Here is a 26,955-nt window from a genome sequence, read left to right on the forward strand (position 1 = left end):
CAGCACCACAGAAAGAAATTATTAAAACAATTCTGCTTAAATCCACTGGAAGTTGTTGATAAAGAATTTGAACTCCAACTCCTTTCTCTTTCATTTAACATATTCTCTGCCTTGTGGAGTCAAATGCAGAGAAAATTACACAATAATTTGTTGGATGATTAGGTTTTAAATAATTGTTTCCTTTGTTTGGAATATATATATATTGATATTTGTAATTTAAACAGAATCTTTCTGTGAGTTGAAGTTATTTATTTAATATCATCTTGGTAATTTCATCACGAATACAAGATTTTGATAACACCAACCACTCCTCCTAATACATTTGAAATCTCCTTGGATGTCCTCCTTTAAAATGTTTCTTTTTAATATTCTTAAGGAACTAGCTGCCTCTGAGCAACAGAAAGATCAGGAAAGACAGGATTACATCATGTCACTGGAGCATAGATAAAAGGAAATTAAACCTGAGATTGTGGAAACAAAATCTCGTACAATTTCTGTGAAAGCACAATGGAGAACATATGAAGAAAAATATAGAGCAGAATTGCAACTTGAAGAACGATTGAAATATGAACTTGAAAAGTAAGTCAGACTTTAGAAGCCTAGTAAGCCAGTGCACTGAATTTAAACTCTAATGAAATGACTCATGTGAGCCTGAAAGAACATTACCTTCCCGAAATAATATCCGTACGTGTTCTTCCCTTTAAAACACTTGTGTAGGACAGACAGCATTCCTCCACAGCTGTTGTAGGTTGGATGCAACTTTCTTCCTGTCATTATTATTATTATTTTATTGAATATATTCTTCATTTACATTTCAAAGGAACCGTTTCCTAGTTCCCCCTCCCTGAAAACCCCCAACCCATACTTCCCCCCTCTGCCTCCAAGAATATGACCTTACACCCAACCCACTCCCACCACCACACCCCATCCATTTCCCCTTACTGGGGCATCTATTGAGCCTTCACAGGACAAAGGACCGCTTTCCCCACAGATGCCCAATAAGGTATTCCTCTGCCACTCCTTTGGCTGGAGCCATGTGTACCCTTTGGTTGATGGCTTAGTCCCTGGGAGCCCTGAGGCATCTCTTTGGCTGACATCATCAGTCTTCCTATAGGGTTGCAAACCCCTTCAGCTCCTCCAGTCTGCCCTCCAACTCCTCCATTGGGGACCACGTGCTCAGTCCAATGATTGCCATTAGCACCTTCCTCTGTATTTGTAAGGCTCTGGCAGGGCCTCTCCAGAAACAACCATAACACTCTCCTTTCAGTATGCTCTTCTTTTCATCCATAATAGTTTTGGGGTTTGATGACTGTTTATAGGATGAATCCTGAGGTAGGACAGTCTCTGGGTGGCCTTTCCTTCATTCTCTGCTCCACACTTTGTCTCCATAATTGCTCCTGTGAGTATTTTGTTCCCTTTCTCAGAGGAACCAAAGCACCCCCACTTTTGGTCTTCCTTCTTGAGCTTCCTGTGGTCTGTGAATTGTAACTTGTTTATTTTGAGATTTTGGGCTAATATACTCTTATCAATGAGTGCATACCATGTGTCTTCTTTTGTGATTGGGTTATCTCACTCAGGATGACACTTTCTAGTTCCATCCATTTCCCTAAGCATTTCATGAATTTATTGTTTTTAATTGCTGAATAGTACTTCATTGTGTCTATATGCCACAATGTCTGTATCCATTCTTCTGTTGAAGGACATCTGGGTTCTTTCCAGCTTCTGCCTATTATAAATAAGGCTGCTACGAACATAGTGGAACATGTATCTTTATTATATGTTGGAAGAGGATGTATCTTTATTATATGTTGGATAGCTAGGTCCTCATGTAGTACTATGTCTAATTTTCTGAGGAACCACCAAACTGATTTCCAGAGTGGTTTTACCAGCTTGCAATCCCACTAGCAATGAAGAAGTGTTCCTCTTTCTCCACATCCTCTCCAGCATCTGCTGGCCCCAGGAGTTTTCATCTTAGCCATTCTGACTGGAGTGAGGTGGACTCTCAGGGTTCTTTTGATTTGCATTTCCCTGATGACAGAGTATGATGAACATTTTTTTAGAGCCATTCGAGTTTTCTCAGTTGAGATTTCTCTACTTAGCTCTGTACCCATTTTAGTAGAGTTATTTGACTCCCTAGATTCTAACTTCTTGAGTTCTTTGTATACATTGGATATTAACCCTGTATAAGATGTAGGAATGGTAAAGATCTTTTCCCAATCTGTTGGATGCCATTTTGTCCTGTTGACAATGTCCTTTGACTTATATAAGGTTTGTGGTTTTATGAGATCCCATTTGTCGATTCTTGTTCTTAGAGCATAAGCCATTGGTGTTCTATACAGGAAAATTTCCCCTGTGCCCATGTGTTTAAGGTTCTTCCCCACTTTCTCCTCTATAAACTTCAGTGTATCTGGATTTTTTTGTATTTATTTTTTTATTTTATTTTTTTATTCGATATATTTTTATTTACATTTCAAATGTTTTCCCCTTTTCTGGACCTCCACTCCCCAAAAGTCCCATAAGCCCCCTTCCTTCCACCTGTTCTCCCACCCACCCATTTCCACTTCCCTGTTCTGGTTTTGCCCTGTACTGCTACACTGAGTCTTTCCAGAACAAGGGGTCACTCCTCTGTTCTTCTTGTACTTCATTTGATGTGTGGATTATGTTTTGGGTATTCCCGTTTTCTAGGTTAATATCCACTTATTAGTGAGTGCATACCATGATTGATCTTTTGAGACTGGGTTACCTCACTTAGTATGATGTTCTTCAGCTCCATCCATTTGCCTAAGAATTTCATGAATTCATTGTTTCTAATGGCTGAATAGTACTCCATTGTGTATATATATAACATTTTTTGCATCCATTCTTCTGTTGAGGGATACCTGGGTTCTTTCCAGGTTCTGGCTTTTATAAATAGGGCTGATATTAACATAGTGGAGCATGTATCCTTATTTCATGCTGGGGAATCCTCTGGGTATATGCACAGTGTGAAGATCCTTGATCCACTTGGACTTGAGCTTTGTACAAGGAGGTAAGAATGGATCAATTTGCATTTTTCTTTATGCTGACCTCCAGTTGATACAGCACCATTTGTTAAAAATCCCGTCTCTTTTCCACTGGATGTTTTTAGCTCCTTTGTCGAATATCCAGTGACTGTAGGTGTGTGGGTTCATATCTGGGACACTTTCTTTCCTTTCCATAATAAAAGTTTAGTTGAGGTGTGGACATTTATTATTTTCCATATGGAGTTGAGATTTGCTCTTTCAAGTTCCATAATAATGGGCTTTTAGATGAGAATTGCATTGAACCTGAAGACTGCTTGGTAAAATATCCATTTTCACAAAATTAAAGCTACCTATCCATAGCTACCTATCAGGAGATTCTTTTATCTCCTGATACCTTCTTAAATTTCTTTCTACAGGCACTTGAATTTCTTGCCATACTGATCTTTAACTTGCTTCATTAGAGAGTTATACCAAGATATTTTATATTTTTGTGCTCATCACAAAGGGTGTTTTTCTTAATTTTTTTCTTGGCGATTTATTCATTTTATAAAGGAAGACTACTAATTGCTTTCAGTTTATTTTGTATCCATCTAATTTTCTGAAGTTGTTTATCAACAGGTGATGTTCTCTGGTAGAATTTGGGGGGTCAGTTATGTATAGAATCATATTTTCCAGTAATAAGAATACTTTGACTTTTTCTTTTCTAATTTTAATCACCTTGATCTCCTTTTACTGTTTTATTGCTATGACTTGAACTTCAAGTACTGTATTGAATTGGTAAGGAAAGAGTGAGCAGCTTTTTCATGTTCCTGACTTTCATCGAATTGCTTTAAGTTTCTTTCCCTGTATCCTGATGTTGGCTACTGGGTTGTTGTATATTTCTTTGAGAATGTTTAGGTATGTGTCATGTATCCCTGATATTCCTAATACTTTTAAAATGAAAAAGTGTTGTATTTTGTCAAAGACTTTTTCAGCATCTGATGAGATTATCATGCCATTTTTCCCAGTTTCTTTATATTGTGGTTTAGCTTGATGGATTTTCATTTAGTGAACCCTTCCTGCATCTTTGGGATAAAGCCTATTTGATTATAATGGGTGATGTTTGTGATGTGTTTCTTGGTTAAATTTAGAAGTAATATATAGAGTATTTTTGCACCAATATTCATAATAGAAATGGGTTTGAAGTCATTTTGCTTTGTTGAATCTTTGTGTGGTTTAGGTATCAGGCTGACTATGGCCTCATAGAATAAGTTTGTCAGTGTTCCTTTGCTTCTATTTGGTGGAGTGTTTGAGGAGTATTGGGGTTAGCTATGCCTTGAAAATCAGCTGTAATTATGCATAAAAATCATCATTTCATCCCATTTCTTTGTTTGTTTTGGGAGACTCTTGAAGAATGCTTCTATTTCCTTAATTTTCATAGGATTATTTAGATAGTTAACGTGATCTTTATTTAAGTGTTATTTGTCTGGGCAATCCGCCACTTAGTTTAGATTTTGATTTTGTGTAGTACAGGTGTTTAAGTGGGAGCTTATGATTGCTTGAATTTCCTCAGTTTCTGTTATGTATTTATTTTTTACCACTGATTTTTTTTTAAATTATGGTACTGTCTCTCTACCTTTAAATACTTTAGATAAGGATTTGTTATTTTGCTGATATTCTCAACAAACCAGATATAGTTTTTGTTGAATCATTGGATTATTCTCTTTGTTTCCAATTCATTTATTTCAACATTGAGTTTGACTATTTCCTGCCATCTACTCCACTTTGGTGTGTTTGCTTCCTTTTCTTCTCCATCTTTCAAGTGTGCTATTAAGATATTAGTATGTGATGTCTACATTTTTTAATGAAGGCATTTAGTATTATGGGCTTTCCTCTTAGCACTGCCCTCATTTTGCCCTATATGATTGGATATGTTGTGCCTCTATTTTCAGTGAATTCTGGAAAGTCTTTAATTTTCTTTCTTTTTCTTCCCTGACAAAGTGATTGTTGGGTAAAGAGTTCTTCTCTTTCCATGAATATTTGGTCTTTCTCATCTTTCTATTGTTGATGTCCAGCCTTAATCCATGGGGAGCTCATAAGTTTCAAGTGTTTAGTTCAACCTTCTTGGATCTGTTGAGGCTTGCTTTCTGCTTGATTATATCATCAATTTTGGAGAAGGTTCTGTGAAGTGCTGGGATTAAAATATATCCTTCTGTGCTTTGGAGAAAGGTTCTGTAGATGGCTGTTAGATTCAGTTGTTTCCTGAATCAACTGTTAATTTCATGATTTCTGTGTCTAATTTCTGTCTTGATGATCTTTCCATACCTGAGATTAAGGTTTTGAAGTCTCCCACTATTAATATGTGGGGTTTGATGTGATATTTAAGCTTCAGCAGTGTTTGTTTTATACATGTATGTACTCATGTGTTTGGTGCATAGCTGTTCAGAATTGATATATCTTCTTGGTAGATTTTTTTTTCTTTCATTAGTATAAAGTGTCCTTCTCTGTCTCTTTGATTAATTTTGGTTGAGAATCTATTTTACTTTATATTATAATTGATACTCCAGTTCTCCTTTTAAGAATATTTGCTTGGGAAACTTTGTTCCAATCCTTTACTCTGAGATAATGTTTGCCTTTATTGCTGAGATTTGTTTATTGTATGCAGCATAGTGATGGATCCTATTTTGCATCACTTTTTAAAACTTTTTTTAAGCTATTGAGGAAATTCGTCCATTGATATTGAGAGAAATTAATGACCGGTTGTTGGGATTTTCTTTTATTTGCTGGTTTGTAATTATTTATTTTCTCTGTGTGTTCTTGGTTGTAAGTATCCTCCTTGCATGAGAATTTTTCTTCTTGTATTTTTTTGTAGGACTGAATTTGTAGATAAGTATAGTTTCAATTTGTATTTGCCTTCAAACATCTTTTTTTTTATTCGATATAATTTATTTACATTTCAAATGATTTCCCCTTTTCTAGCCCCCCACTCCCCGAAAGTCCCGTAAGCCCCCTTCTCTTCCCCTGTCCTCCTACCCACCCCTTCCCACTTCCCCGTTCTGGTTTTGCTGAATACTGTTTCACTGAGTCTTTCCAGAACCAGGGGCCACTCCTCCTTTCTTCTTGTACCTCATTTGATGTGTGGATTATGTTTTGTGTATTCCAGTTTTCTAGGTTAATATCCACTTATTAGTGAGTGCATACCATGATTCACCTTTTGAGTCTGGGTTACCTCACTTAGTATGATATTCTCTAGCTCCATCCATTTGCCTAAGAATTTCATGAATTCATTGTTTCTAATGGCTGAATAGTACTCCATTGTATAGATATACCACATTTTTTGCATCCACTCTTCTGTTGAGGGATACCTGGGTTCTTTCCAGCATCTGGCAATTATAAATAGGGCTGCTATGAACATAGTAGAACATGTATCCTTATTACATGGTGGGGAGTCTTCTGGGTATATGCCCAGGAATGGTATAGCAGGATCTTCTGGAAGTGAGGTGCCCAGTTTTCGGAGGAACCGCCAGAATGATTTCCAGAGTGGTTGTACCAATTTGCAACCCCACCAGCAGTGGAGGAGTGTTCCTCTTTCTCCACACCCTCTCCAACACCTGCTGTCTCCTGAATTTTTAATCTTAGCCATTCTGACTGGTGTAAGATGAAATCTTAGGGTTGTTTTGATTTGCATTTCCCTAATGACTAATGAAGTTGAGCATTTTTTAAGATGCTTCTCCGCCATCCGAAGTTCTTCAGGTGAGAATTCTTTGTTTAACTCTGTACCCCATTTTTTAATAGGGTTGTTTGGTTTTCTGGAGTCTAACTTCTTGAGTTCTTTATATATATTGGATATTAGCCCTCTATCTGATGTAGGATTGGTGAAGATCTTTTTCCAATTTGTTGGTTGCCGATTTGTCCTCTTGATGGTGTCCTTTGCCTTACAGAAACTTTGTAATTTTATGAGGTCCCATTTGTCAATTCTTGCTCTTAGAGCATACGCTATTGGTGTTCTGTTCAGAAACTTTCTCCCAGTACCGATGTCCTCAAGGGTCTTCCCCAGTTTCTTTTCTATTAGCTTCAGAGTGTCTGGCTTTATGTGGAGGTCCTTGATCCATTTGGATTTGAGCTTAGTACAAGGAGACAAGGATGGATCAATTCGCATTCTTCTGCATGCTGACCTCCAGTTGAACCAGCACCATTTGTTGAAAAGGCTATCTTTTTTCCATTGGATGTTTTCAGCCTCTTTGTCGAGGATCAAGTGGCCATAGGTGTGTGGGTTCATTTCTGGATCTTCAATCCTGTTCCATTGATCCTCCTGCCTGTCACTGTACCAATACCATGCAGTTTTTAAAACTATTGCTCTGTAGTATTGCTTGAGGTCAGGGATACTGATTCCCCCAGACTTTCTTTTGTTGCTGAGAATAGTTTTAGCTATCCTGGGTTTTTTGTTGTTCCAGATGAATTTGATAATTGCTCTTTCTAACTCTGTGAAGAATTGAGTTGGGATTTTGATGGGTATTGCATTGAATCTGTATAGTGCTTTAGGCAAAATGGCCATTTTAACTATATTGATTCTACCGATCCATGAGCATGGGAGGTTTTCCCATTTTTTGAGGTCTTCTTCCATTTCCTTCTTCAGAGTCTTGAAGTTCTTGTCATACAGATCTTTCACATGTTTGGTAAGAGTCACCCCAAGATACTTTACACTGCTTGTGGCTATTGTGAAGGGGGTCATTTCCCTAATTTCTTTCTCAGCATGCTTATCCTTTGAGTATAGGAAGGCCACTGATTTGCTTGAGTTGATTTTATAAACTGCCACTTTGCTGAAGTTGTTTATCAGCTGTAGGAGCTCTCTAGTGGAGTTCTTTGGGTCACTTAGGTAGACGATCATGTCGTCTGCAAATAATGATAATTTGACTTCTTCCTTTCCAATTTGTATCCCTTTGACCTCCTTATGTTGTCAAATTGCCTGAGCTGGAGCATATGTTAGATAAGCTGTTGGTGAGACATTCCTGTCTCCAGCCATCTATGGCTTAGGCTAATAGTAGAGCACTTTGAGCTAGATGACATGATAACCAGAGAGACCACACTCTTTAGCATGAAAAATATTAGATAAAACTTTATGAAGTTCATGGAGATATTTTACTTATTTTCTTATGTCTCTCACAAAGTCTTTCATATATTTTTCTCATCTGAAACTAATACTTGAGTGTCTCAGTCACACAATGCCTCAATTTTAATTGGAAAATATAAGGATACTGTTTATTCTGATTGGACACATTACACTAAGACACTTGGAGTTTCTCTTTTTGAGTTAGTATAGTGAGAGTGGGTCTAAAACCTTAAACGTCATAGTTTTGCTGTTGCAAATTTGTACATAGATTTTAGGCAGACATCTTTGGGATTTATGCATTCTGTTGTGAGTCATCTTTTCTTCCAAAAATGATGTACACACATGATCCAAAAACGTGCTTGTGTTGTCATTTTATATAGGGATCTTGTCAGAATGTGTGGGGCAGTGGTGCAAATCATCAGTTCTGTATTCTTGGTTCTCTGTATTCCCATGGCTACTCTGTGAACTCTACCACCCTAGCCAGCTTATTTTCATTTGTCTTCATTTAATTTTATTTTTTAAAATATTTATTTATTTATTTATTTATTTTATGTATAGGTGTACACATCACAGTTTTCAGACATATCAGAAGAGAGCATCAGATCTCCATTTCAGGTGGTGGTGAGCTAGTCCCTGGTTTCTGGCAACTGAACTCATGACCTCTGGAAGAAGAGTGAGTGCTCCTAACTAGTGACTCATCTCTCCAGCACTCTTCTTCATGTTAGACAAGGAACTTTGTTGACTAATTCAGAATGTTGTGTGGAGGTGAGAGGATGATATTGTCTCCAGGTATCCTATCTACAGCTTACCTCACTCAATTCAGCACAGGGTTGGGGACAAGCAAATCAGGAAGACATGGGTTCACAAGTGTAGCCACACCCAATACTTGTCTCATAGCAGAGAGAGTTTGCAAGGGGAGGAAAAGGAAGACCTCCAGTTACCTTGCAGAGAGAGATAGATCCTTGAGATTGGATTCTTAATGAGAAGTCTGGGAGATAGTGGAGGAATCTGGGATTAGAGAAGTATTTTTTATTTGTAGATCAGAAGGGCTCAAAGTTCCTCTGTTCCACCCCATATTCCCTTTTGTTCTGTCACAGGTACCTTTTTGTAACTGGTATTCTTAGACACTGAGGTCTCCTACATATGCTGCTATGTCTTTAAGTTTCTTTTCTAGGAACAAATCACCAAAAACAGAAGTTTGAAAACAAATAAGAGATTGAGTTTATCTCAGCTGTAGAATTATGGTCTTTTGTATTTTCCCTGACAATTGCCCCCTTAATGATGGCCCATCTCGGCCACCCAAATGAGCAATGTGACAGTGGCTGGTTAAATATGAATTTACCAAAAAGAAGGAAAAAGGCAAAAGTCAAACAACTACACTATGGGCCGCTGTTCTAGGCAAGTTCTGCAAGATCATACAAATCTATGGAAAGGGAAGTCTTTATTTTTATGTTTTTTAGGTTACTCCAAATGGATTTCATTGTAGCATTTTCATATGTGTGTGTCATATTTCATTCTTATGCATCCCCAATCCTCACTGGCTTTCCCCATACACACAGCAGTAGTATTCTGATCTGAACAAAGCCTGAGCTGAGTGAGACTCACAACATGACAGTATCATTGCATCACCATCCCCATCACCAAGCACCTCTTAGATTGCAGATCTCTTGGCACTACCCTGATGTATTAGAATAAAACAACCTGTGGGAAAATTTAAATATACAATCTGTTAGTGAAGGTATTTATGGAAATTCATAACGACATTACTAGAGGAGTTGCGATTATTTAATCTATGTAATTTTATTTATTTGCATTCTAGTAATTTCCCCCACTCAGTCCTCCTCTTATGCTTCATTCCATTCCTCCTCCCTCTTGCCTCAGAGAGGGTGGTTCCCCCACCAGGCCTCACCTTTTCCTGGGACTTCAAGTCCATCAAGGTTTCAGCACATCATCTCCCACTGATATTAGACCAGGCAGACCCCTGCTACATATGTTCCAGGGGCCTTGGACGAGCTTTTCTGTGCTCCTGGTTGGTGGCTCAGGCTCTGGTAGCTCCTTGGGGTCTGGATTAGTTGAGAATGGTGATCTTCATAAAGACCCTTCCAGCTTCTTCAATCCTTCCCTAATTAAACCATTGGTGTTCCCAACATCAGTCCAATTGTTGGGTGTAAGTATCTGCTTCTGTGTCAGTCAGCTGCTGGTTGGGCCTCTCAGAGGGCAGCTGCACCTGCCTCTTTTCTGTAAACACATCAGAGCATGGTAGTGTCAGCCCTTGGTGGCCTCCCATGATATGTATCCAAAGTTGCCTTTCCTTCAGTTTCTTCTCCATTTTTGTCCCTGACATTCTTTTAAACAGGTAAAAGTCTGGGTCAGGTATTTTAACTGGGTTAGTAACCCTATCCCACCATGTGAGTCTATGTCTATCTCCTGGAGGTAGACTCTTCAAGTTCCCTTTCCCCAAAAGGTTAGGTGCCCCCAATAAGTGCTGAGAATGTCTAGCTTCCAGGAACTCTGGAACTTTCTACAGGGTCCTCACACCTCTCACTCCCCTTATTTTCATTCCTTGCCTTGATCCTCTAGGCTTCTCTCCAGACACTTCTTGCATACCTGTTTATGTTTACCCCCACCTCGATCCCTGCCTCCCTTTACCTCCTGTGAGTATTTCCTTCCTGCTTCCATGTGGGATCGAAGCCTCCTCATTTGGGCATTTCTGCTTGTTACAACCTAATTCTGTAGGCTGAAACTGTACTTTTTGGCTAATATCTACCTATGGATAGCATGCATGTCCTTTTGGGTCTGAGTTAACTAATTTAGCATATTTTCTAATTCCATTCATTTGTATGCCAAATTCATGAATGTCATCATTTTTATTAATAGTACACCAATGTGTAAATGAACTACATTTTCTGAATCCATTCTTTAGTTGAAGGAAATTTGTGTTGTTTCTAGCTTCTGGCTATTACAAATAGGCCTGCTATGAACATGATGCAGTATGTGTCCTAGTAGTGTGGTGGGGAGTCCTTTGGGTATCGCCTCAAAAGTGGTATAGCTGGGTCATCAGGTAGAACTATTTCTAATTTTCTGAAGAATCACCAGATTGATTTCCAGAGTAGTTGTGCTGGTTTGCAACCCCACCAGCAATGGACAAGTGTTCCTCTTTCTTCACATCTTTCCAAGCAAGTGCTGTCACTTGAGTTGTGGATCTTAGCCATTCTGATTGAAATGTGGTAGAATCTCAGGGTCATTTTGTTTTATACTTGCTAAAACCAATAGTGATATTAATCACATGGTATTGTTACAGGGACTGAGAAATCAATAGAATAAAATTAAAGACAAATTGAAGAATCAATATGAAGAGAAAACTCATAGACTTATGGACACTTGATCTTTGATAAAGAAACAAAAAAATACAGTGGAAAAAAGAAAGAATCTACAATAACTAGTGCTGGTCCAATTTATAGTCTGTATTTAGGAGACCAAATATATATCCATACTTATCACCTTGCAAAAATCTCAAGTCCAAGTGGATGGTGTTCCTCAATATCAAACCAGATACACTGAGTCTAATAGAAGAGAACTTGTAAAAGAGTTTCAAACTCACTTGCACTTGCACAGGGGGAAAATTCCAGAACAGAACACCAATGGCTCAGGGTCTAAAATCAACAATTGATAAATGGGACCTAATGAAACTGAAATGATTCTGTAAGACAAAATGTGGCATCATTAGCACAACTAGGCATGTAAGGATTGGGAAAAATTCTTCACTAACTGTACATCCACTGGAGGCTAATATCTAAAATATATAGAGAACTCAACAAGTTAATCTTCAAAAACCCAGACAACCTATTTAAAAAATGTGGTATAGAGCAAAACAGAGAATTTACAACAGAAGAATCTTGAAAGGCAAAGAAACACGTAAAAATATTCAAAGTCCTTTGTTATCAGGAGTTGTGATTTTGATGTTAAGTGAAACTTGAAGAATGATATTTCCTTGAATCATCACAAGATATTCTGGATACTTATAAGGGAAGATAAATTAATTCAACAGACTAAAGAAGTATTACAGGATGTGTGGCATTCTTACTCTTGTTTAATCTTACAATTGTCATAAATATGTGTACATCAAATAAATCTTCATAATATAACCATCAGATTGGAAAGAAAAGCCTGCATGCTCCTTACGGTTCTACATTAGAAAGAGGGGACAAAAATAGTACACATGATGTGTTTCCTAGTGATTCATAATTTTGGGACTTCCATAAATGATTCCCATGACTTGCTTTCTGTTGGGGACATGGTCTCCTCTCCTTCTTTTCCATTATCATAAGTTCACAATTAATGTTCATCTTCTAGAGGGCCTAAATTTTAAAACTCTCCTGCAAGTTAAGTGTCTATACTGCTGTGCTCTTCCTCACCTGATGTAAGCATCCCTTCCCATGGCATATATGAGATTAGGGAAATCACTATTTTTATAGTGTCATGTGTTTTGCCAAAATATCCACTTTCTCTGCATCATATCTCTCAAGAAAAACATCTGAGGAACACTTCTGTCCAGAAATGTTGCAAACATTTGGTAAAGCATTTTCCATTCTTCACAGGCAATACAGAATATGTGGCATACTCTTTGAATTTGAATGAAGTCTTAATTCACCATGCTTTTTTGAATGTTTCAAAATTATTCCTATTGGTTTCTCAAATAATGTTGAGATGAATATATATTAATGAGTCTAGTTATATAAAATATCTAGCCCCATTCTTGTTCTTATTGACAGGGTCAGATTGTTCTTGCATTTGACCCCCATTATAATCCAGAATAAAGCACCCTGTTTTGTAAGGAACCATAACAACAGGGATGATTTGGTTTCAGATTCATTTCTCAGATTTGTTCAAGGCTGCTAGGATAGCTAATTTATATTGAAAGCATCACTGAGTTCATAACAATTAGGGTAGGTTGTTAAGCTTCCAGTGGTGAAGCAAAGTATTTCAGTTATAAGAAGATATTTAGAATCAGAATCAAGGAAAACCAGCCTAGTGGCTGGCCCAGGGCTCACGGGGTCAGGGTGATATAGGCAGATTGGGCCTAGTGGGGCAAGTGGATGGATCTGCATGTGACATGGATCCAATAGGAGCAGAAGGGGCTGGTCAATGCCCTGTGGATGTAGATTTTGAAGACCTCCCAGGGTGTGGCCTGTCTATGGTATTTGAGAGTCTTGCTAGTTACAGTTGCCTACATGGGAATTTATATTCTCTTAGGGTGTGTATGACATCTGCCCAGGATCTTGATGCTTTCATAGTTTCTGTTGAGAACTCTTGTGTAATTGTGATAGGTCTGCCTTTATATTTTCTTGACATTTTCTGTTAATGCTTTTAATGTTCTTTCTGTGTTTAGTGTATTTGGTGTTTTGACTGTTATGTGACTGGAGGATTTTCTGTTCTGGTCCAATCTATTTGAAGTTCTGTAGTCTTCTTGTATGTTCATGGGCATCTCTTTCTTTGGGTTAGGGAAGTTTTCTTCTATAATTTTGTTGAAGATATTTACTGGCCCTTAAGACTCGAAATCTTTACTCTCTTCTATACCAAACATCCTTAGGTTTGGTCTTTGCATTGTGTCCTGAATTTCCTGGATGCTTGGGGTTAGGAGCTTTTAACATTTTGCCTTTTTTTTTTTTTTTGACTTTGGTGTCAATGTTTTCTATGGTGTCTTCTGAACCTGAGATTCTCTCCTCTATCTCTTATATTCTGATGGTAATGATTGCATCTATGACTCTTGATCTATTTCCTATGTTCTCTATGTCCAGAGTTGTTTACTTTTGTGATTTTTTTTATTGTTACTCCCTCTATTTTTAGAGGTTGTGCTTTCCTATAAGTCTTTAAGGACTTCAACCTGTTTACCTGTATTTCTTTTTATTCCATATATTCTTTATTTACATTCCAAGTGATTTCCCTCTCCTGGATGCCCCCTCCCTGAAAGTCCCATGAACCCTCTTCCCTCCCCCTGTTCCCCAATCTACCACTTCCTAATTCCCTGTCCTGGTATTCTCCTACATTGCTCTACTGAGCCTTTCCTGGACCAGGGGCCACCCCTTCCTTCTCCTTGGGCATCATTTGATATGTGAATTGTGCCTTGGGTAATCCAAGCTCCTAGGCTAATATCCACTTATCAGTGAGTGCATACCACGAGTATTCTTTTCTGACAGGGTTACCTCACTTAGGATGATGTTCTCCAGCTCCATCCATTTGACTAAAAATTTCATGAATTCATTATTTCTAATGGCTGAATAGTACTCCATTGTGTATATATATACCACATTTTCTGTATCCATTCCTCTTTTGAGGGACATCTGGGTTCTTTCCCACTTCTGGCTATTATACATAGGACTGCTATGAACATAGTGGAGCGTGTATCCTTATTATATGCTGGGGAATCCTCTGGGTATATGCCCAGGAGTGGTGTAGCAGGGTCCTCCGGAAGTATCATTTGCTGTTTTCTGAGGAGCCTCCAGACTGATTTCCAGAGTGGTAGTACCTGCTTGCAATCCCACAAGCAGTGGAGAAGTGTTCCTCTTTCTCTACATCCTCGCCAGCACCTGTTTTCTCCTGAGTTTTTGATCTTAGCCATTGTGACTGTTGTGACATGAAATCTCAGGGTTGTTTTGATTTATATTTCCCTGATGACTAAGGATGTTGAACATTTCTTTAGGCGCTTCTCACCATTCAATATTCTTCAGGTGGAAATTCCTTCTTGAGCTCGGTTCCCCATTTTTAAGAGGGGTGTTTAGCTCTCTATAGTCTACCTTCTTGAGTTCTTTGTATATCTTGGATATAAGCCCTCTGTCAGATGTACTGTTGGTAAAGCTCTTTTCCCAGGTTGTTGTTTGCCGTTTTGTCCTTTTGACAATGTCCTTTGCTTTACAGAAACTTTGTAATTTTATGAAGTCCATTTGTCAATTCTTGATCTTAGAGCACAAGCTATTGGTGTTCTGTTGTGGAAAATTTCCCCTGTGCCCATGTCCTAAGGGTCTTCCCCGGTTCCTTTTTTATTAGTTTCAGTGTGTCTGGATTTATGTGGAGGTTCTTGATCCACTTGGACTTGAGCTTAGTACAAGGAAATAAGAATGGATCAATTTGCATTCTTTGGCATGCTGACCTCCAGTTGAACCAGCACCATTTGTTGAAAAGGCTATCTTTGTTTCCACTGGATGATTGTAGCTCTCTTGTCAAAGATCAAGGGACCATAATTCTGTGGGTTCATTTCTGGGTCTTCAATTAAATTCCACTGATCTACTTGCCTGTCACTGTACCAATACCATGTAGTTTTTAACTCAATTGCTCTGTAGTACTGCTTGAGGTCAGGGATACTGATTCCCCCAGAAATTGTGTTACTGTTGAGGATAGTTTTAGATATCCTGGGTTTTTTTGTTATTCCAGATGAATTTGAGAATTGCTCTTTCTAAGTCTATGAAGAATTGAGTTGGGATTTTGATGGGGATTTCTTTCTTAGCCTGTTTACCCTTTAAGTATAGGAAGGCTACTGATTTGCTTGAGTTAATTTAATATCCTTTGCTGTTAATTTTAAAACACTTTGCTGAAGTTGTTTATCAGCTGTAGGTATTCTCTGGTGGAGTTTTTTGGGTCACTTAAGTATCTTATCATATCATCTGCAAATAGTGATAGTTTGACTTCTTCCTTTCCAATTTGTATCCCTTTTGTCTAGTCCTTGATTTTAGTGGGATTGCTTCAAGGGGGTTATTTATGTCCTTCTTGAAGCCCTCTGTCAGCATCATGAGCCGTGATTTTAAATCCAATTCTTGCTTTTCTGGTGTGTTGGGGTATCCAAGACTTTCTGTTGTGGGAGAATTATGTTCGGTTGGTGTCATGTCGCCTTGATTTCTGTGGATAATGTTCCTACATTTGCCTTTTTGTCATCTGGTTATATCTGGTGTTAGTTGGTTCTGCTGTCTCTGGCTTGTCTCTCCTGTGTGCATGCAAGACTGTATCAGCACCCCTGGGTGACTGGCTCTTCCCTGGCATAGAGTGCTGTGGCATTGCCCAGATCCTAAGTGCAGGTGGGGCCCTGGCCAACCCTGTCCCAGCTGTTTCTCTCTTTTCTTCCATAGTTCTGAGATGCTCTCATTATTCCTGTCATTCATGGGATAGACAACCTGAACACTGAACTTCATCTTGCTTTGCCTCGACTTGTAGACATTGGTATTCCTAGACTGTCAAGTAGGGCAGATCCCCTGGTGATCCTGGCACTCCCTCAGCCAGAAGCTTTTCTGTGCATGACAAACAGCATTCTCCTTGCTATCACTAGGCAGAAACCCATCTGTTATAGTTACCTTGACATCTGAAATCCACCTGTCTGGAAGATACTTATGGGAGAGTGTGGGAGAGTCCTAAAACGTTCAGCTGACAGTTATGTGCAATTCAAAAACAGAGCCAGGAGGAGGAGCCACTTGCCCAGAGCCCTTATGAAAATTGTAGATGAAGTGAGAATTGCACCCCCAAGTCTGACTGCTTTTTCACCTTTGGAAACCAGGAAACTTAGTTGTAATGTAGCCAATGCTTGTGAAATGCTTTCACATTCTAGACAAAAGACACTAAATAACATACCAAATTATTTACATTTGTTGATACCTCAAGGGACTACCAATCTAAATGTAGACAATCAATTGTTAAAGTATAATTCACCAGAAAGTGATTTTTTTCTTTCTTTTCTCTCTCTCTTTTCTTCTTTCTTTTACTTTTGGCAACAGGGCCTCATTCTGTAATTCAAGCTAGTCTTGAACTTATGGTACCCCTTTTATGGTAACCACATGGTAAACCTGCTGCTTCAGTTTCTCAAGTGTTAGGATTATAGATGTGAGCCACCATGCCAGATTTGGAATGTCTTGCCTTCTTCCCTTCTTCCCTTCCTCCCTCCCTCTATCTCTCCCCCCTCTCTCTATTCCTCCCTCCCTCTATCCTCCCTCCACCCTCCCTCCTTCCCTCCCTCTCTCCTCTCCTCCCTTCTCTCCCTCCCTCTTTCTCTGCTTCCCTCTCTTCCTTCCATCTTTCTTTTCTTTTGCATAGGTCTCCTGTATCCTAGGCTGACTTTGAACTTGCTATGGATGTAGACAAAGATGTCCTCAAAGTTTAACCCTTCTGCTCTGCTTCCTGAGTGCTGGGTTTACAGTGTCCCTGAAATATACACCCTACTATGCAATTCTGGAGTGGAACCAAAGGGTTCCTGCGTGCTAGGCAAGTGTTCTCCCGCGGAGCTATATCACCAGCCCTGGATATACTATTTTTTTCTTAAGGTGATTAGGGGTGGATGTGCTCATCACCTGCACACCAGCGAAAACCATCAGTTATGGAGATCTACACTTCAGCGTCCTTATCACAACTCTTAAGAGTTCCCTTTAGTGGCTTTCTGTCTATGGTGTTATTTTTTGGGAGGATGGAGGCAGGGGGTAGGGGTTGCACCAGAAGGCATGGGTACTCTCTTTGTGCACCAAGTAGACCCAGCTAATGTTTGCTCTTCAAAACTGCAGTGTGTGCACACAGATTTGAGCAGAGGTCTCATAAATGTCTCCAACTACCCTTCCTTAGAATTTCAGATTTTAATCATATTTTTGCTGATTATTTGGGAATTTTACATCATGAACCCCGAGCACCCTTACTTCTCAGTCCTCCCAGATCTGTCCTCCACCCTTGGGACCTGCCCCCCCCCCCAAAGAAGAGGAAGAAAGGGAGAAGGAGAAAGAGAAAGAAGAGGAGAGAGAGAAAGAGGAAGAAGAAGAGAAAGAGGGAAGAAGAGGAATAGGAGGAGAAGGAGGAGGAGGGGGGGAGAAGGAGGAGGAGGAGGAAGAAGAAGAAGAAGAAGAAGAAGAAGAAGAAGAAGAAGAAGAAGAAGAAGAAGAAGAAGAAGAAGAAGAAGAAGAAGAAGAGGAAGAGGAAGAGGAGGAGGAGGAGGAGGAGGAGGAGGAGGAGGAGGAGGAGGAGGAAGAGGAAGAGGAAGAGGAAGAGGAAGAGGAAGAGGAAGAGGAAGAGGAAGAGGAAGAGGAAGAAGAAGAAGAAGAAGAAGAAGAAGAAGAAGAAGAAGAAGAAGAAGAAGAAGAAGAAGAAGAAGAAGAAGAAGAAGAAGAATTTGTGTTGCCCATATACTCACTGGAGCATGGTCAGACTCTCATTAAAAACTGAGTTCTTCCTCAACTGCACACCTGCCAGAAGCCATCAGTCATGGAGAGCTATGCTTCAGGATCCGTATCACAACTTTGTTTTGATTTTGGTTTTTTTGAGTCAGGGTTTCTCTGTGTAGCCCTGGCTATCCTGGAACTCACTCTGTAGACTAGGTTGGCCTCGACCTCTGAAATCCACCTGCCTCCGCCTCCCAGTGCTGGGATTAAAGGCATGTGCCACCACCACCCTGCCTTATCACAATTTTTAAGAGTTCTCTTTAGTGGCTTTCTGTCTATGTTGTTGTTTTTTGGGAGGGTGGAGGCAGGGGGTAGGGGTTGCACCAGAAGCCTCTTCCTCTTTCTCAACTATGACTCTGCAGTCGTCTATTCCATGGAGAATGTAGCTTTCCTTGACTTCACAGTCAGTTGGGGCATGGGCCACGGAGTTACATATGGTTTCTGGTGACAGTGTGGACCTCGGACATCCAGATGGTCCCTAGCTGCTGACCCCAACGTAGTCTGCTGTGGCAAAACAGACCATGGATGTCAGTTTGGCCCTCTGCCACTGCACACAACGTGGGCACTGTCACAGCTCCCTGCAGCAGTGCGGGCCAAGGACATAAACCTGGATTTAGGCAGCAGCACAGACCATGACCATCCACATGGCCTGCAGTGGTAACGTGGGCCATGGGCATCAACACAGACCCTGGCTGTAATAGAACCACCGACCCAGACATGGCCATCAGTGACAGTAAGGATGCAGACCTGGAATTTAATTTTAACTACTCCAGGGATTTCTTTATGTTTGGATTTGTCCCATTTGTTATCTTGACACAACCTAGAATCATCAGGGAAAAGAGAACTCCAACTGAGAAAATGCCTTCATCAGATTGCCTATAAGCAAGTCCGTGGGGACCTTTTCTTGACTCCTGATGGATGTGGAGGGGCCCAGACCACCCCTAGACAGGTGGTCGTGGGTATATAAGAAAGCAGGATGAGCAATGGAGAGCAAGCCAGTAAGCAGCATCCCTCCATGGCCTCTGTTTTAGTTCTTGTCTCCGGGTTCCTGCTTTGAATTCTTGCCAGGACTTATCTCCTTGTCAAACTCTAAGTTATAAGATGAAACAAACCCCTTCCTCCACAGGTTCTGGTCATGGTGTGGAAAGCAAACTAGACAGGGGTCATCTGGATTGAGATAGAAAAGCTGGATTTCCAAAAATAGTCCAGAAGCGATGGATCATGCCTGTTACTCCCTGAATTTTAGGCAGGAAGATCACAAGGCCAGCCTGGGTCACTTAGGAGACCTAGTGACAAAAATGAAGGGAAAAGAAGGAAAGGAAGGGGAGAGATCTAGAGGGCAAGGTAGTGAAAGTCACGATCCGGACGAGGTGCACACAGTGTACCAGCATAGGCATAGATAAGTGCCATTGGGCTGCTTGGTGTAGACAGAGACCCCTGCCAGCTCTAAGAGTCAGGCAGTGCCAGCAACGCATCCTGCCAAGGGCTCTGAGCTGACTGGAACACGGTTCTGCATAAACACCATCCTCATTACTGCTTCTAATCTACAGATCCTGGGCTCTCTGTGTGTAAACATGAAGAAAGGAATGGGGCTGAAGAGCCAGGAGCCAGGGGCTGGGAGCACCCCAGGCTGTTTCTTGCCACATGGCTTTCCGAGGAGAACGTCTAAGCCTCTGAAGGTAAGCCTGGACAAGTCTGATGTGTCCATGACAGGAGCTTCCTCTTCTGGAACCATAAATGCTATTTTAATACCCCCCACCCCCGCCTTAAACAAACAGCCTTTGTTCTTTCCCAGCAGAGCCCTGTGACAGCCCTGGCCTCCTCTTTGCTGAGCCTACTATCTGGGCTTTCCAGATCTTCTTGGACTGATGCCTAAAACTCCCCTGCAGAGAAGCTCTCTTCGGGCTGAAACCTTACTTCATCCCTCCATGGAGGGTCCAAAGGAAGACCAGGACAGAGAGCCCACTCGGACTGTTCGCTCGCTGGTTTCATAGTTGCATCTGTCAAGGGACTCTGCTCTGAACATCTCAGTCCGTGAGGGTGTCAGCTTAAGGGAGGGCCTTGTCACCAAATGCAGTGTGACTGTGTTCCCTTGTTTTTTTCTTTCAAATTTGATACAAACTAGAGCCACTGGGAAGAGGGAGCCTCTGATGAGGAATTGACTGGCCTGTGGGCACGTGTGGGGACATTTTCTTGACTGAGGATTCGTGTGAGAGGGCCCAGACACCTGTGTGTGGTGCTGTCCCTGGGCCATGTAAGAAAACAATTGAGCAAACCACTAGGCAGTATTGCCACCCAATCTCTGCTTCAGTTCCTGCTGCCCTCTCCCCGGTTCCTGTCTTGGCTGTAACTTGTCAAATAAACATTTCCTTCCAAGGTTGCTCAAGGTGTTTACCACAGCAATAGAAAATACACTAGATTATAAAATAATTACACAACTATACATTGAAAAACTGAGGATTGCCCATATCACTACCAAAAACAAGCAAAACAAGCACACAAACAATCCCAAGCTAACTAGGGTAGACAAGCTCTTCAAGATCAGTAGATTAGGTGTGCTGTGCATCTGGTTGTAGCAGTGTGAAGAGGTTTGGCCCTCATGGACTCATGTGTGTTGGGATGCCTGGCCCACAAGGAGTGACACTATTAGGAGGTGCATCCTTGTTGGAGTAGGTGTGACCTTGTTGGAGGAAGTATATTACCATGGGGATGGGCTTTGAGGTCCTATAATCAAACTCTGCCCAGTGTTGAAGTGAGAGTCTCTTCCTGGCTGCCTTCAGGTCCAGACATAGAAATCTCAGCTCCCTCTTCAGCTCTGTGTCTGTCCTGTAGGCCACCACGCTTCCCTGCATGGTGATAATGGACTGAACCTCCGAAACTGTCCCCATTATATGTTTTTAGTTTTTGTTTTTTTAATAATAATAATACCTTGAACATAGTGTCTCTGGACAGCAATGAGACCCTAACTAAGACAAAGGTTGAGGCAAGAGGACTGTGAGTTTGAGGACAGCCTGAGCTACATGGTGAGCCCCAAGTTAGCTTGGGCTACAGGGTGAAATCTTGTTCCAACAGCAACAACAACAACAAACAGAACAAATAATAAACAGACTCACTATCTTAACTACCTGGTAATGTAGAAAAGAGATGGGAATGGAATGTTCTAGTACTTCTAGAGTGAAAGAGAAATAAGGAAGATGTAAGAGACACAGTAATGGCATATGATGTTTCAAATACACCCACAGCAAGATATTATTTTAGATATTTGGAGAACTTTCCAGAAACACTGGATACCAGCTGGTTAATTCTGTTCAGGCCTTGATGTCACTGTGGTTAAATAATAAGGTAGGTCCTTATTTTGACATGACTGATGAAGTATTTAGTGATAAAATGGCTTGAGATCTCATTTTGTTTGAAGACATTCCAGTTCAGAAAATGTGAATGTGGAAAAACTAGGTGTGGGAAAGTGTTGGTGGTTATTGAGTCTGTATAATTGCTCTCTCAAGGTTTGTTGTACTCTATATTCAGAAATTTTTATTTAAAAAATTAACATTTAAGACAACTATATATTTCAATTTTAAAGCATGGGAAGTGGTTTGTGATAAATGTGCTCATAGCACATAAGGTCTTTGCTTTTAGTCTAGTCTAGCAAAAACAGGTTGTTGGTTTTTTGGTTTGTTTGTTTTCTGTTTAGGAGTTATATGAAAGGGGTTTGCAAAGTTCAGTATGTTTTATCTGAAGTTTAAAATAGGTATATGTTTTAGGGACTTTTAAAAGGTCTTGAAAATGTTTCTACTTTCAGTGATATCTCTAAGCTAAAAGAGATGGGCAAGATTTATCACAGCTCGGGGCTGGGGAGATGGCCCAGTGGATACGAATATGTGCTTTGCAAGCACAAGGACCTGAGATCGAATCCTCAGCACCTGTGTAAAAGCTGTGCCTGGCTGTTCATGTAAGCCCAGCCTTGGATGTTCGAGTCACATGGTTCCTGGGAGCTTGCTGGTCATCTAGCCTGGGGGAATTGACAGGCTCCTAGATCAGAGAGACCTTCCTTCCCTGTGAAGAGGACACCTGATGTCCTCCTTTGTCCTCTGAGTCCATATGTGTGATTGATGCACACACACACACACACACACACACACATATGAGAGACACACAGAGAGAGACAGAGACAGAAATTTGCAATTATTTTTTACATGTTCCCCCTTTCTTATCATACTGGTGGTGAACATCCAGTGTTTGGACTGTTCTTCCCTGCTTCTTATCTTAGAAGAAATTGGTCCACCTATATTCAGTCCTTTTTTTCCCCTTACCCCTAGTCATGGTCTTCCTTACTGGCCTCAAGTTTATGATTTCTTTACCCCAGCTTCCCGAATGCTGGAATTAAAGGCACATACCACATGCCTGGCTCACTCTCTGTCTCTCTGCCTCTCAGTATTTATTTCCATTTCTTTACTTATTAGGCTCTGTTGTACAAACAGTGCAATATAACAAGCTTAGTGCGTGCATATAAGATCATAATCATAATCGCCACCGACACACTCCCCCCCCACCCCCACCCCACTCGCGCTTATTTTTCTACCTTCATGTCCGTTACTTTTATCTTTGGGTTCTATATATTTCAAAAACATATGACACACACATGTCTTCCTGAGTCTGACTTATTTTGCTTAGCAGGAAGATGTGCGATCCCATCCACCTTCCTGAAAACAAGCAGCATGCTTCTTTTTCCTTCTCAATGGTGGAACAGGTTGCTTTGCTGCAGCGTGCTTCTGGGTGGTGCCAGTCCCTGGACACTCGAGGTCGTGGACTCATGAAAAGTGTAAATGGTGCCCATGAAACCTACAGCTTCTTGAAAGTAGAATAATAATAATGATGATGATGATGATGATGATGATGATGAAAAAACCTTGAGGTGATATATGGTGCTTTCTCTAACATAAATCAGCCTAGCAGAACAAGCATGCTTGGCTCAGTGGGGCATGTGTAAGCATGACATGCTTGCTGACTTTACTTGGCTAATGGATTTAGCTAAAAAGCCCGGGGGGGGGGGGGCATGGAAAGCCTTGAAAGGGTCACAAAGGGTGGGAGATGTGATAGAGCAATTCTGAAGGGTGTTAGCATTTTGTCCTAGAATTCAAAATCAAGTTGAGACTTAGGTCTCTATTTGGGATTGTGTATCTGACACCTATTATATAACTGCTAAGCTGTGACACCTGCCATCATAATCACACCAAAAAGCAGAGGCCTTTTGTGTTGCTTTCAGAGAGTTAGTAGAAAAAAGCAATGTAAGACATGTGAGAGCAAAGACAGCAGAAAATTGCAGCAAGGCCCTGAAGAGGTCACTTCCCCACAAAGCCTCAGTCTGGAAGACTGCCACCCAGACGCCAGAGACAGCGCCCTCTAGTGGGGCACCCTGAGATGACAACACTGTTTTTGTATGTGCATATGTGTGTGCGTGTGTGCTGTATACATTTCTGTGTGCTGTAGGCATGAGTATGTATTTGTGTGCTCTGTGTGTGTTTGTGTGCTGTGTGTGTGTGAGCACGTGTGCGTGCATGTTGTATGTATGTGTGTAGGCCAGAGGAAAGCCTCAGGTGTCATTCCTTAGGCACCATCCTCCCTCTTATTACATTTATTTGTTTGTTAGTGTGTGTGTGTGTGTGTGTGTGTGTGTGTGTGTGTGTGCGCGCGCATATGCTGCAGCACGTGTGTAGAGGTCAGAGGTCTACTTGGGAGTGTAGGCTGTCTCCTACCACTTGGGGTCTGGGGTTAGAACTCAGGTCACTGGGATTAGGTGCAAGTACTTTCTCCCTTCCCTTACTGGCCCCATTTTCCTCCTGAGCCATGTTCCACTGAACGTGAACTTAGACTAGTCTGGCTGCTGAGTGAGTCCCAGAGATGCCCCTTTTCAGGATTACACGGTACATGCCGCCATACCTGTCTCCAGCCTAAGACAACAACAAAGCACTCGGACTCTTGGGATCAAGCTCAGGTCTTCATGCTCACAAGGCAAGCATTTTACCAATTAAGCTGTCTCCCCAGCCCCCAGACTGAAATTTATAGATTTCCTCTGGGTCGTTTCTCCAACTGAACCGGGTAAAAGGAAGCGGGTTCTTGAAGCACAGTGGAAACGGCTTTCGCTGTGATTAGAGTCATGGGTAAGGGAACTAACTGTGTATTGAAGGGAGATCACTCAACTCCCCAAGTGCCCTGACTCACTCACACTAGACTGTGTTCTGAGTTATCTCTGACCTTTTGACATAGGGACACTCATCTCTTCATCAATAAAATGGGGACATTTTATTGAAGGAACAGCTCCCTTGTTGGACATGTGAGTCAGTGAGATCAGGACCTATCGGATACTGGCGAATGCTGGGGGAACAATAGCTATCAATGAATTAATGATTGGTGTCTTGGTGTCTTAGGATAATGAGGAGACACCAGGAAAGGGACGGAGAGGAAGATGCCATGTGTATAAAGGTTGTACAGAAATTCCTGATAAAACATGACAAATAAAAACCATTCCTGATGGTTGAGTCTGGTTCTAATTAGCCTCTTCAGAGTGTGACAGTGTCTGTTGGAAGAGTTTGCTGTGGAGGGATTGCCTCCCCTCCAGAGGTGTTGGGCTCTAGGAAATGTCTACTGGAAGAGGAACTGATAAACCTAGACTCAGAGCCTTCTCCTAAGGTCATCCCTGGTGCCCCACCTCTGCCACCGTCCCCACCGCCACCCCCATCACTGCTATTCAGATGGCTGCTGCACTACTCATGGTCTCCCAGCAGTTTTGTTTCCAAGTGACCAGAAGTACAGCTCATACCAAAGTAGCCTTTGAAAGTTCTGTGTAGATTGCCCAGGTTGCCATGGATACAAAGGGAGCAGTGGTGGAGGCCTGAGGAGGAGGCATCCTTTGTTTAATTGCAGATGAAGATGCAAAGTGAGGGGAAAGGAAAATTCAGGCCTGGGGAAATGAGAGATCTGTTCACCAGGAGGAAGTAGAGGAGTTGGGAACAGCACCCTGGGGGTGGGGAGCGACCCCAGACAGCACTGTTGCAATCACTGGCTCTTTGGAGGCATTTTGATTAGGGAGTTAATGAACAAGACTGTGAGATCCCTGCTAGAGTGGAGAAAAGGCTCAGGTTACAGCGACTATTAAGAGATTAAACAGATCCTGGGGGTGGGGATGGGGTACAGAATGATCAGTGTATAGGCGTCTTGGCTCTGTTTTAAATCCCTTTAAATGTATCACCTGTAGTTTCATTAAGGATTAACTCAGAATGTAGAGTGGTTCCTAAATTTTGGAGAACTGAAGTCAATTCGGGTTTATTACCCCCTCTTGCATTTGAAAATCACACCCCCACACCCCAACCCCCCCCGCCCCAGGTATCCAACCACAGTACAAACTGCACAGTGTTCTAGCTCCCATAGCACCTGTCTTCCGTAACACTCACTTGCCCATGTAGCAGAGAACAAAATCATACTTGACCTGAAAGCCACACTCTTGTTCAAAGTGTTCTGGGTAAAGACTACAGTCCTCTAGAATTAATTTCTGTAGACACTATGGGGAAAAAGAAGCAATTTGTAAAAGCCTTAGGTTATTAAGGCTTGACGGGAAAGTGCTCTTGTATATAATTTCAAGACACACCTAACTGTAAACCATCTAGTTACAGAGCTAGGGAGGGAGTGATCTTAATTCTTCTTAAAGATTAAGAGGAGAATAAAATAAGATGTAATATCCATCAGGATGGGTTGGTGCTTGGTGTTATTATGACGGTGTTATTTCCAGTAACTAGCGGAGCCCAAATTCTGTTTTATGACTCATTCCTCCTCTGCAAAGGGCTCTTGACCCGACAGCAAGACTCAGAGTGTAAAAACAGGGCACGGGCACTCCTCAGGCCGGAGAATAATTGGTGCTAGAAAAAGACCACTCAGTCCATAGCTACCCAAGGTGCGGGTGATGTGTCAAGATAACCAAAATAAAACATATTTGATAGGTATAGCTTCTGGAAGCCAAGATTTAATACATTTATTACTTGTCTTACTGCTAACAAAACCCTTTTGTTTTTATCTATGTGTACATGTGTGCTCCTATGTATTTGCTCTGGCATATAGATGCCTAAAAAATCCAGAAGAGGGTGTTGGATCCTCTGGACCTGGAGTAAGAGATGGCTCTATGATGCCGGGAACTGAACTTCTGTATAAGAGCAACTAGCTACTCTCAACTGCTGAGACCTCTCCTCAAGCGCCAACAAAAAGGTTTAAAAATTGACAGTTGTGATAAGTGGATATTAATTAGACCAGAAGCTCTGAATACTCAAGACACAACTCACATATTAAATGATTCCCATGATGAAGGAAGGAGAGGGCTGTGGTCCTGGACAGGCTTGATCCAGAATTGTAGGGGAGTACCAGGACAGAGCAATGGGAGGGGGTGATTGGGGTGGAGAGAAGAGGGCTTATGGGACATATGGGGAGGAGGGGAACCGGGAAAGGGGAAAGCATTTGGAATGTAAACAAAGAATATAGAAAATAAAAATAAATAAATAAAAATAAAAATGACAGTTGTAATCATTTATTCAATTAAAAAAAAAACAGGCTTTATTTGAAGGACATAAAAGTCTCTGGTGAGCCTGCTAAGTGAGCCTCATTCCTTGGTTTTTGCACTCGTGAGTCCTGTTCCATGTTGACA

General features: G+C 41.1%; 2 protein-coding genes and 1 long non-coding RNA gene across 3 annotated transcripts in view; all 3 read left to right on the top strand.

The window, feature by feature from the left end:
* LOC127673819 (coiled-coil domain-containing protein 3-like) overlaps nucleotides 1–26,955 on the top strand; it is a 116,874-nt gene that overhangs the window by 7,496 nt on the left and 82,423 nt on the right. The gene's annotated exons all lie outside the window — the stretch shown is intronic.
* The window catches only part of LOC127674227 (ankyrin repeat domain-containing protein 26-like), a 98,595-nt gene that overhangs the window by 2,325 nt on the left and 69,315 nt on the right, over nucleotides 1–26,955 (top strand). The gene's annotated exons all lie outside the window — the stretch shown is intronic.
* LOC127673886 (uncharacterized) lies at nucleotides 382–21,062 on the top strand. Its single transcript, XR_007975247.1, has 4 exons — nucleotides 382–579; nucleotides 8,650–8,856; nucleotides 19,820–19,948; nucleotides 20,068–21,062. It is a non-coding gene; the product is annotated as an uncharacterized LOC127673886 (long non-coding RNA).

This window comes from Apodemus sylvaticus, chromosome 23 (assembly GCF_947179515.1).
Source record: "Apodemus sylvaticus chromosome 23, mApoSyl1.1, whole genome shotgun sequence".
NCBI lineage: Eukaryota > Metazoa > Chordata > Mammalia > Rodentia > Muridae > Apodemus > Apodemus sylvaticus.